This window comes from Tachysurus vachellii, chromosome 2 (assembly GCF_030014155.1).
Source record: "Tachysurus vachellii isolate PV-2020 chromosome 2, HZAU_Pvac_v1, whole genome shotgun sequence".
Taxonomy (NCBI): Eukaryota; Metazoa; Chordata; class Actinopteri; order Siluriformes; family Bagridae; genus Tachysurus; species Tachysurus vachellii.
The window spans coordinates 29,196,540-29,208,069 of NC_083461.1; the positions used below are offsets into that span (position 1 = coordinate 29,196,540).

At 44.8% G+C, this 11,530-nt stretch overlaps 1 long non-coding RNA gene across 1 annotated transcript; it reads left to right on the forward strand.

Moving 5' to 3' along the window:
• The first annotated feature begins 10,706 nt into the window (after window positions 1-10,706).
• LOC132841722 (uncharacterized) lies at window positions 10,707-11,529 on the forward strand. The gene is made up of 3 exons (XR_009647960.1): window positions 10,707-10,826; window positions 11,141-11,200; window positions 11,309-11,529. It is a non-coding gene; the product is annotated as an uncharacterized LOC132841722 (long non-coding RNA).
• Window position 11,530: the final 1 nt, after the last annotated feature.

An 11,530-nucleotide genomic window follows, 5' to 3' on the forward strand; every position in this document is an offset into this window, starting at 1 on the left:
TGATCCAGTGTGTTACTGTCTCTGGTGGGACATGCTGTCTATATTTTGGCAGTTCACATGAGAGAACTGCTTTATTAAAGTCCCCAAGAATTATTACTACAGAGTCCGGGTGTTGTTGCTCACTCTCTGTGATCATATCAGCGAGTGTCTGTAGTGCCGAGCTTGTGGAGGAATGTAAACACTCACCAGAATGAACGAGCAATACTCCGGTTTGCACGGTTTGCAGTTAATGAAAAGTGTTTCAAGATCTGGACAGCACATCTTCTTTAACACAGTTACATGAGAACACCACCTTTCATTGATGTAAAAACACGTCCCGTCCCCGCGCGATTTCCCCGTTGATTCTGCATCACGGTCCGCTCTAAAGAACAGATTGAACAGATTTACTTGAACTGAGAGTAAAAAGAGCAATTAACACAACTTTTGTTAACTCACATTTTAACATCAGTTATAATATTAACATTTATAAATCAAACATTTTGTTACTGAATTATAGAACTTTCTTTTCTGTCTCTATTTACTGTACTTTTTTTTTTCATTCCAGGTACTTTGGGTTTGGTTTGCAAATGCGACATGCTCTGGTCACATATGGAGCTGTAGAAAGAATTTTGTTGAATGTTTATTCAGTGGTTTCTTCTCGAGTCCTTGTGAGGTACGTTGTTCTTTGACCTCAGTTGGAGTGGAGAATTTGTGCTTAGATTCAGCAGAGGCGGGTCTGAACAAAGGGAAGCGACATTTTGATGTGGTCTAACTTTTGTGGTGGTGGCTCCACGACAGGAAGGATATGTTTCCGGTTTCATCTGTATACTCTTCCTTCAACTTCCACAAGATATGATCGTGGTTCATCACAGAGCTGTTTGACGAGTCCAATTTGGTCATGGCCTTTGGACGTTGCGAGTCTCACTACCTCTCCTTGTAGGAGTGGTCGGAGAGGTCTGCTGGACTTGTCATAGTATGTCTTTTGACAATGTATCTTTTTTGAGATTTGATTCTTGACAGCAATGTTATTCTTAGAGGCTGGCACCAGAATGGACTTGCAGATTGGCAGAGATGTGCGTGTCTGTCTCGACATTAGCCTCTCTGCTGGTGAACCCAGTGTGTGGTCACGTGGAATATTTCTGAGGTTGAGCAAGTTTTGAAACACATCAGAGCCATCCCTCCTGGATTTCTCCATTAGATGTTTTGCACTCCTCACTGCCCTCTCAGCTAGCCCGTTAGCTTGTGGATATTCAGAGCTACTAGTGGTATGTGTAAAATCCCAAGCAACAGCAAAGTCTTTGAACTGTTGGCTTGTAAACTGGGTACTGTTGTCTGAAAAGACTTTGTGCGGACACCCATGAACAGAGAAGTGCCTTTTGAGTTTTGTGATTACTGTACTGGAGAACAGGTCACGAAGCAGATCAATTTCACACCATCCCGAATACGAGTCAACTAGTGCGAGGTAGTGTTGACCATTCCACTCAAAGATATCTGTAGCCACACTTGACCATGGGAGATCTGGGATGTGATGTAGGTGTAGAGGCTTTGTTTGTTGATGGAGTTTCATACTGTTACAGATAGAGCATGGTAGTATCTCCTTTTCAACGTCCATGGTTAAAGAAGGCCAGAATACAATGCCCTGTGCCCTCCTTTTGGCTGCATCAAGGCCTGGATGACCTCTGTGAATAATGGTGATATACTCACTGCCTAGTGATTCTGGAACAACCGTTCTCTGTCCCTTCATGAGTATATCTTCATCAACTGTGAACTCATCCCTAAAGGGAAAATACTCACGAATTTCTGCTGGCAGCTTTGATTGGCTAGAGGGCCATCCTGACTTGATAATACTGCAGAGACGTTGAAGGACTGGATCCTGTGCAGTATGAGTTTGCAACTCTTTCAGTCTGGAAGACGAGATGAGTTGAACTGACATAACTTCAAAGTCAGCTCCGTCATCAGTGTGTTCGTCTGGTGAGTCTCTGGGGGAACGTGACAACGTGTTGGCAAGGAACATATGTTTCCCTTTCTTGTATGTGAATATGAAGTTGTATTTCTGCAATCTTAGCATTATGCGTTGCAGCCTCGTTGGAGCTGTGTAGATAGGCTTGTTAAGGATGGTAACCAGGGGCTGGTGGTCTGTTTCGATGTGAATTTGTTTACTATATATATAGTCATTAAATTTGGTGCACGCAAATAGAACAGCCAGAAGTACTTCTGTTCACATCAGTGTACGTGAGGCGTACGCGACAGGAGCACCTTCTTGGAGACACGCAGCTCCGAGTTCGAACTGGGAGGCATCACAAGTGAGTGTGACAGGTTTCAGGACGTCATAGTATTTCAAGGAAGGTGGACTAGAAATCCTGTGCTTCAGAACTTCAAAAGCATCCCGATGCTGTTTAAACCAATACCACTCTGTGTTTTTACAGGTCAGCTCGTGCAGAGGGGGAGACATCTCACTAAGGTTCGGTATGAATTTTCCTAAGTAATTGATCATACCCAGGAAGCGCTGCAATGCAGTAACATTGTCTGGTGGTGGCATTGCTGAGATTGCGTTTGTTTTTTTTGGGGTCGGGTTGTAGACCCTTGATTGTGAAAACATGACCGACATAGCTCACCTCACTTAGGCGGAATTTGCATTTTTGAGGGTTCAGTCTCAAGTTTACTTCATGAGTACAGTCCAACACTTTCCTTAGGTTTGCATCATGTACCTGCTCACTGTTACCTCCCACGAAGATGTCATCGACTATGACCGCGCACGGGTAACCAGCAAAGATGTGTTCCATAGCACACTGAAAGACGTCGCTGGCTGAATTAATGCCAAAGGGCATCCTGAGAAATCGGAATCTTCCAAATGGAGTACTGAACGTAGTCAGTAGGGAGGATTTATAATCCAGCAAAATCTGCCAAAAAGAGCTTTTTGCGTCAAGGACAGAGAATACTGTGGAGTTTGGCATCTGTGCTGCCACTTCTTCTACTGTGCGCATGGGGTGATACAGACCCTTTAGGAACTTGTTTAGGTCCCTAGGGTCAATGCACAGTCTTATTTCATCTGAGTTTTTCTTGTGAGTCGCCACCATAGATGACACCCAATCAGTTGGCTCAGATACAGGCGTGATTACGCCCATAGCAACCATTCTTTCCACCTCTGCTTTTACCTTGTGTTGCATTGCAGCAGGAACTCTGTGTGCTGGACGGCCGACAGGTTGAGCTTCTTTGTCCAGTTTCATGCAGTACGTTACGGGAAGCTTTCCGATTTCATCTCGGAAAAGATCTGCATATTCTGTGTTAAGCTGCTGGATGAAACTTGGGTTTTCTTTTACACTGACCTGGTGGACTGCATTATTGAGAGAAATAAGACCCATCCGAAGACAGTCTGACAGTCCGAGCAGTGGCTGTACATTTTTTTTGACTACATAAAACTGTAGAGAGTAGGTCTGGTCACTCAGATTCCAAGATAACCAGCAGTTTGGATCTCTTCTCCACCATACGCAACAAGCTTCACATGGCTTGACACCTGAAGGTTTTCGTCTTGCTTTACCTGTGTAAATGTCTGCAGAGACATAATGTTACATGAGGCTCCTGTGTCAATCTTTAATTCAAGAGGCTTTCCATTAGTTTGCACTGTGCAAGATATTGCAGTTTTCTTTAACTGTGTTGAGTCAATTTGATGATTTACAGCAACTCCATCTATAAAGAATGAGTCGTCGCTGCTATTTGAAGCTTTGGTTACATCAATTTGATTGACAGTCTTTTTTAGATTTTGTGTGCACTGAATTTTCACTGATTTGCTGCATTTTTGGAAGTGGTTCCATTTGTTGCACCTGTGACATTGCTGGCCATATGCAGGACATTTCTCCCGTTTTGCCACATGGTTGCTTCCACAATTGCTACAATTATGAATTTGTTGCGGGGCAAACTTATCTAATCTATGTTTCGGAGTACGAAACGGTTTTCTTTTTATTGTTTGCTGAACACAGTCCACATTTGTCAAGTAGTGCTTTGCTCCAGCAAGCATTTTAGTGTGCTGGTCAGTTAATTCATGTATTTGGCATATTTCAATGGCTTTTGTCAATGTTAGCTCATTGTCACGCAACAGGAGTTTTCTCATTCCATCGTTAAGTATTCCGCACACGAGTCAATCTCTTATCAATTCTTCCTGTAAATCTCCAAACCTGCAACTTTGTGCTTTATTTCGTAGGTCACTTACATATGCCTCGATTGTTTCTCCTGGCTTTTGGTCTCTTGAGTTAAATTTGTGTCTTTCCATCGTTATGTTTGTTTGTGCGCTGCAAAGTTCATGAAACTTGCGTTTTAGACATTCCGGGTCCTCGCGTGATTCTGCCTGAGTAATTATTCGTCGGTTTTCTCCCTCGCCTGTATACACAGCGGGTGCAGAGACGAACGTTCGCTCGCGCTCGATGGCCTCCGAGCTGGCCAGATTGAGCAGTATGAATGCTTTTGTGCTAGACTCTTTCTCAGAGTGTGCAGCAGCAATGAATATGTCAAATTCCTGCTCAAACACACGGCAATTTTCGGCGACATTTCTCGGCGACAAATACAAGAGGATCAGGTCTGCGAAACCCTTCAGCCATGATTTATTAGACGATGAATAACGATGGCTTACTGTGTGGATGCTTGCCGCTTTTCCTTGCTGCTTTCACGATGATGTGCAAACCACTTCTAACACCATCTTGAATGACGAGTGGCAAGGCAAATATCCATTTTTAACAACAGTATCTTTACTAAGAGACATGCAGGAGTTCAACATACAATATACAATCTTCAACAACCAGCACCAACCCGCACATGCGTATAAGCAGGCTTTAGGATCTTAGTCTGCTCAGATTTAAAGCTGCAGAACACTGCTTTGTTCTACACTATTAATGTTAATAGTGTTAATACATATTAACACAGGTCCTGCTTCTTGCCTTATCGTAAGCCTTTTTTCGCTTTTCATTTTTATCCGCCATGTCAATGTTTCAATCGCTTTTGGCTAATGTCAGACATGCACACTGAACAATCTCTCCGCCGCATATTGACAAGACATGCCCCTTTCTGCTCATTGGCTACACGTTTGTTTTGTTAGTCGGCCTGACTCAGTTTTTTAAAGAATTTTTCAAACACCGTGCACCCCACCTTTAAGAACCACTTTTCCTGGTTCAGAGCGGGAGCTTTGGGTGTCGAAAAAGAAAAAACTGGTTCTAAATTTAGCTCTAGCTCTGAACCAGCACTCAAACTGCCTCGGTGGAAAAGGGGCATTAATGTCACATTTTCTCTGTCGCACTTTTGACCTAAAATAAACAAATAACGTCAAGCATCAGAGGACTGATGAAACACTTAGTCAAAACACTAAGTGATGTATAATTTATTTTCTTTTAAATGTCTTTTCTTGTCTTTTCCTTTGTTGTTTCAGTCTTTTATGTCCAGCACTTTGGTCAACTTCAGTTGTGTAAAATGTACTTTAGAAATAAAATAATTCAACAGAAGAATGCAAATAAATTCTACTAAACAAGAAACAGCAACCTGCCGCTATGTCTACAAAATGAATTGAATTAATTTTATAATGCGTATAATCAAGACTTCCTCCAATGTTTTGACATCCATCCATCCATTTTCTACCGCTTATCCGGGGCCGGGTCGCGGGGGCAGCAGTCTAAGCAGGGACGCCCAGACTTCCTTCTCCCCAGACACTTCCTCCAGCTCTTCCGGGGGAATACCGAGGCGTTCCCAGGCCAGCCGAGAGACATAGTCCCTCCAGCGTGTCCTAGGTCTTCCCCGGGGCCTCCTCCCGGTTGGACATGCCCGGAACACCTCCCCAGGGAGGCGTCCAGGAGGCATCCGAAACAGATGCCCGAGCCACCTTAGCTGACTCCTCTCGATGTGGAGGAGCAGCGGCTCTACTTTGAGCTCCTCCCGGGTGACCGAGCTCCTCACCTTGTCTCTAAGGGAGCGCCCAGCCACCCTGCGGAGGAAACTCATTTCAGCCGCCTGTATCCGGGATCTTGTCCTTTCGGTCATGACCCAAAGCTCATGACCATAGGTGAGGGTAGGAACGTAGATCGACTGGTAAATAGAGAGCTTCGCCTTGCGAACAGACAACAGACCGGTACATCGACCGCATCACTGCAGAAGATGCACCGATCCGCCTGTCGATCTCCCGCTCCATCCTTCCCTCACTCGTGAACAAGACCCCAAGATACTTAAACTCCTCCACCTGAGGCAGGAGCTCCCCACCAACCTGAAGGGGGCAAGCCACCCTTTTCCGGTTGAGAACCATGGCCTTGGACTTGGAGGTGCTGATTCTCATCGCCGCCGCTTCACACTCGGCTGCAAACCGTCCCAGTGCACGCTGAAGGTCCTGATTTGAGGAAGCCAACAGGACAACATCATCTGCAAAAAGCATAGACGAAATCCTGTGGTCCCCAAACCGGACTCCCTCCGGCCCCCGACTGCGCCTAGAAATCCTGTCCATATAGATAATGAACAGGACCGGTGACAAAGGGCAGCCCTGCCGGAGTCCAACATGCACCGGGAAGAAGTCTGACTTACTGCCGGCAATGCGAACCAAACTCCTGCTCTGGTCATATAGGGACCGGACAGCCCTTAGCAGAGGGCCCCGGACCCCATACTCCCAGAGCACCCCCCACAGGTCACCACGAGGGACACAGTCGAATGCCTTCTCCAGATCCACAAAGCACATGTGGACTGGTTGGGCAAACTCCCATGAACCCTCCAGCAACCTGGCGAGGGTATAGAGATGGTCCAGTGTTCCACGACCGGGACGAAACCCGCATTGTTCCTCCTGAATCCGAGGTTCGACTATCGGCCGAATTCCCCTCTCCAGTACCCTGGCATAGACTTTTCCGGGGAGGCTGAGTAGTGTGATCCCCCTGTAGTTGGAACACACCCTCCGGTCCCCCTTCTTAAACAGAGGGACCACCACCCCAGTCTGCCAGTCCAGAGGCACTGTCCCCAGCCTCCATGTGACGTTGCAGAGGCGTGTCAACCAAGACAGCCCCACAACATCTAGAGACTTGAGGTACTCAGGGTGGATCTCATCCACCCCCGGTACCTTGCCACTGAGGAGGTTCTCAACTACCTCAGTGACCTCAGCTTGGGGGATCGACGAGTCCACAACTGAGCCCTCAGCCTCTGCTTCCTCAATGGAACACATGTCGGTGGGGTTGAGGAGAACCTCGAAGTACTCCTTCCACCGTCCGAGGATGTCCCCAGTCGAAGTCAGCAGATTCCCACTCCCACTGTAAACAGTGTGAGCAGGGCACTGCTTCCCCCTCCTGAGGGACCGGACGGTTTGCCAGAATTTCTTCGAGGCCAACCGATAGTCCTTCTCCATGGCCTCACCAAACTCCTCCCAGACCCGAGTTTTTGCCTCCGCAACCACCCAGGCTGAAGCTCGCTTAGCCCTCCGGTACCTATCAGCTGCCTCCGGGGTCCCCCGAGCCAACCAGGCTCGATAGGACTCCTTCTTCAGCTTGACGGCATCCCTTACTTCCGGGGTCCACCACCGGGTTCGGGGATTGCCGCCACGACAGGCACCGGAGACCTAACGGCCACAGCTCCGAGTGGCTGCATCGACAATGGAGGTGGAGAACATGGTCCACTCGGACTCAATGTCTCCAACCTCCCTCGGGATCTGGTTGAAGCTCTGCCGGAGGTGGGAGTTGAAGTTCTCTCTGACTGGAGACTCTGTCAAACGTTCCCAGCAGACCCTCACAGTACGTTTGGGTCTGCCAAGTCTGTCCAACTTCCTCCCCCGCCATCGGATCCAACTCACCACCAGGTGGTGATCAGTTGACAGCTCTGCCCCTCTCTTCACCCGAGTGTCCAAGACATACGGCCGGAGGTCAGATGAAACAACCACAAAGTCGATCATCGACCTCCGACCTAGGGTGTCCTGGTACCATGTGTGCTGATGGACACCCTTATGCTTGAACATGGTGTTCGTTATGGACAAACTGTGACTAGCACAGAAGTACAATAACAGAACACCACTCGGGTTCAGGTCGGGGGGGCCGTTCCTCCCAATCACGCCCCTCCAGGTGTCACTGTCGCTGCCCACATGAGCGTTGAAGTCCCCCAGTAGAACGATGGAGTCCCCGGTTGGAGCATTTTCCAGCACCCCTTCCAGAGACGCCAAGAAGGTCGGGTACTCTACACTGCCATTTGGCCCGTAAGCACAAATAACAGTGAGAGACCTATCCCCGACCCGCAGGCGCAGGGAAACGACCCTCTCGTTCACCGGGGTGAACTCCAACACATGGTTGCTGAGCTGGGGGGCTATGAGCAAGCCCACACCAGCCCGCCGCCTCTCACCGCGGGCAACTCCAGAGTAGTAGAGAGTCCAGCCTCTCTCAAGGAGTTGGGTTCCAGAGCCCAAGCTGTGCGTGGAGGCGAGCCCAACTATCTCTAGTCGGTATCTCTCAACCTCCCGCACCAGCTCAGGCTCCTTTCCCCCCAGCGAGGTGACATTCCATGTCCCTAGAGCCAGATTCCGTGTCCGGGGATTGGGTCGCCGAGGCCCACGCCTTCGACTGCCACCCAATCCACATTGCACCAGCCCCTTATGGTCCCTCCTGCAGGTGGTGGGCCCACAGGAGATCGGCCCCACGTTGCTCCTTCGGGCTGAGCCCGGCCAGGCCCCGTGGGGTAAGACCCGGCCACCAGGCGCTCGCATGCGAGCCCCAACCCCGGGCCTGGCTCCAGAGTGGGGCCCCGGTTGCGCCATACCGGGCGACGTCACGGACCTTGTTATTAAACTACTCATAAGGGGTATTTGAACCGCTCTTGGTCTGGCCTGTCACCCAGGACCTGTTTGCCTTGGGAGACCCTACCAGGGGCAGAAAGCCCCAGACAACATAGCTCCTAGGATCATTCAGGCACGCAAACCCCTCCACCACAATAAGGTGGCGGTTCGAGGAGGGGGTTTTGACATCATAGAAACTTATTTTAGAAACTTAATTTCATGTATACAACAAATGTCAAGTTGGTCACCACACCCGTCAGCTACTACAGTACATGTATTTACATAAGAATGAAAATTGCTGATTAAAGAATGTTGAAAACGAATGTCATATCTACCAACTCCCAAAGAGGAGTGACGAGTATGAACAAATAGCACATTAAGGAGCTATGTTTCTGATCAATGTTTCACTATGTTTCTGAAAACAGGAGCCCTAATTAACATAAAATTAAGTAAACCAGGGAGGAATGCGAAAAAATAGAAGCACGCACATTACATGTGCTGTGAATCATAACATGACATTGTGCGTAAATGTGTCAATTATACATGGGCACCATGCGATTTCTAAAATTTATAAAATCGCTTCAACTTTCTGTCATTGCATATGTGTTGATGAGGGAAAAAACATCACACTCAGTTTCTCATTTGAATAATTTAATTCTTCTAATTAATCTATTAGTCACTAGCACCTTTCTTTCTGTTCCAGGTAATGCAGAGACTGTCAGAACTATACACAAGTGCTTCATGAGCAGTTTTATATACTCAATTTTAAAAAACACAAAAATCAGTTCTAAACATTCTAAATAAATCAGGTAATTATGGTTCTGTAAAAAAATTCATTCAATTAACCTACCTTCCCTGCCCTGACAGTTATTTGCTTATATGTCAGTAGTCAGATGCTAATACTAAGAAGTTCCATTATTAGTCATGTATCACGTAGCTCAAAGCAACAAACATGACGAACAGAAAACAAATGCGTCACTGATGGATAACAAACCCATGGCCTGTCTTACGGCTTTAGACTTCAGAATGCAAACAAAAAAAATGTTCAGCATGTGAAAACAAAAATATCGCAGATGACATGCATTTATTAAACAAGGAAAGAGCACAAACTGAAATAGAAAATTAATTCATTTTATAATCAATGTCTGTAAAAACATTTTTCAGCGCAAAAAATCTAGAAATCACATACACATTAAACCAAATATGAATAAATTGTCAATTTTAATACATTTCATGTTCAACTCTCCATGGAGTGAACCTGGAACTTATAATATCCTCCTTTATGTCACCCACCTAGTATTATTAAAATATACACAGCATACAGTATTTGCAGTAAATTAAGGCTAATGACAACCTTTTCTCTTGTTACTATTTATTTAATGAAAGCTGATATATTATACAAGCCATTTAGGATTTCTGTATTTTAGCACCAAACAATAAATATGTGATGAAAAGCAGTGTTGAAATTTGAGAGATTCTATAATAAGTATTGTTGTACAGCCTCTTTTGCATATATTCTAGAAGCCTGCAAACACCACATACATTATTTGTACTTCAAAACATTATTTACTTTATATACATTATATACTTTCTTACATAAAATGATGTATTTCAGGATTATTTACTATAGATATCTCTGGAATTGAAATATCAGCTGTTGATTTTCAGCTTTGTTTCAAAAATTTGTAATTGAAATATACTTCTATATAGGATTGATAATAAGGCTTATGATGCATGCTCAAAGTTTGAAGCTTTCCCTCTCTTGTATAAGTCAACAGTGGAATGCAGTCTATAATGAACATTCAAGACAAGAATGAGAACAAGCCTGAAGGTGTCATCATGTCATGTGTGACGATGTGAAAGCTGATGACTCCCAATCATTATTATCTCCCAATCAGCATCACAGAGAAACAAAGAAATAAAAATGGGTTTAATCATCGTGGCAACTCATAGCCTATATAAACCACAAACCAAGACAAGCATTGCCATAGTATCCTGAATACTAACTATGATTCTGACCTGAACCTGAGGACTTTTTTATAACACTCTAACTGAACACTTACAAAGATTACAAATCATCTGGGTGAGTTTAATATCTTGCATATAAATTAGTGATGGAAGTACTTATGTATTCATATCTATGAAATAATGATCAAATTTATAATACATAATCAGATTATTAGATTATTAGTGTTCAATAAATGCTGTGAAAAAAAAAACCACTGGTATCTAAAAATGATTAATAGTCTGTGATTTTGCTTACCAATGTATAAAACACTATTGAATGCAGATGAACAATATAGCATAATGTAAAACAATAGAACACAATGTGGTGCAACATTTTAAAATGTTTTGATTTCTGAAAAGTGTTTAATAATTTGTGTAATATTATTTAAGTGTGTTATTGGGAAATATTCAGGATGAAGAGAAAAGAACTGAGAATTGTGTTCATACTGAGTAAGTTCTTATTCTAGGCTGTGAATAATTTTCACTGTTATTATTTCACCCATAATTCCTTACAGCAAATTTTGAATAATAATTATAATAATAATAATAATTCTATAGGTATCATTCTGAGATCTGTAACTGGAGAAACCACAACATCAGCTACAACATCAGCACCTACAAACGATACAGCTACTACACCAACAAATGCTACTACTGGTAATGTAACAGTTTCGACAGAATCTACAACACCAGCACTTACAAACGCTACAGCTACTACGCAAGCAAATGCTACTACTGGTAATGTAACAGTTTCGACAGAATCTACAACACCAGCACTTA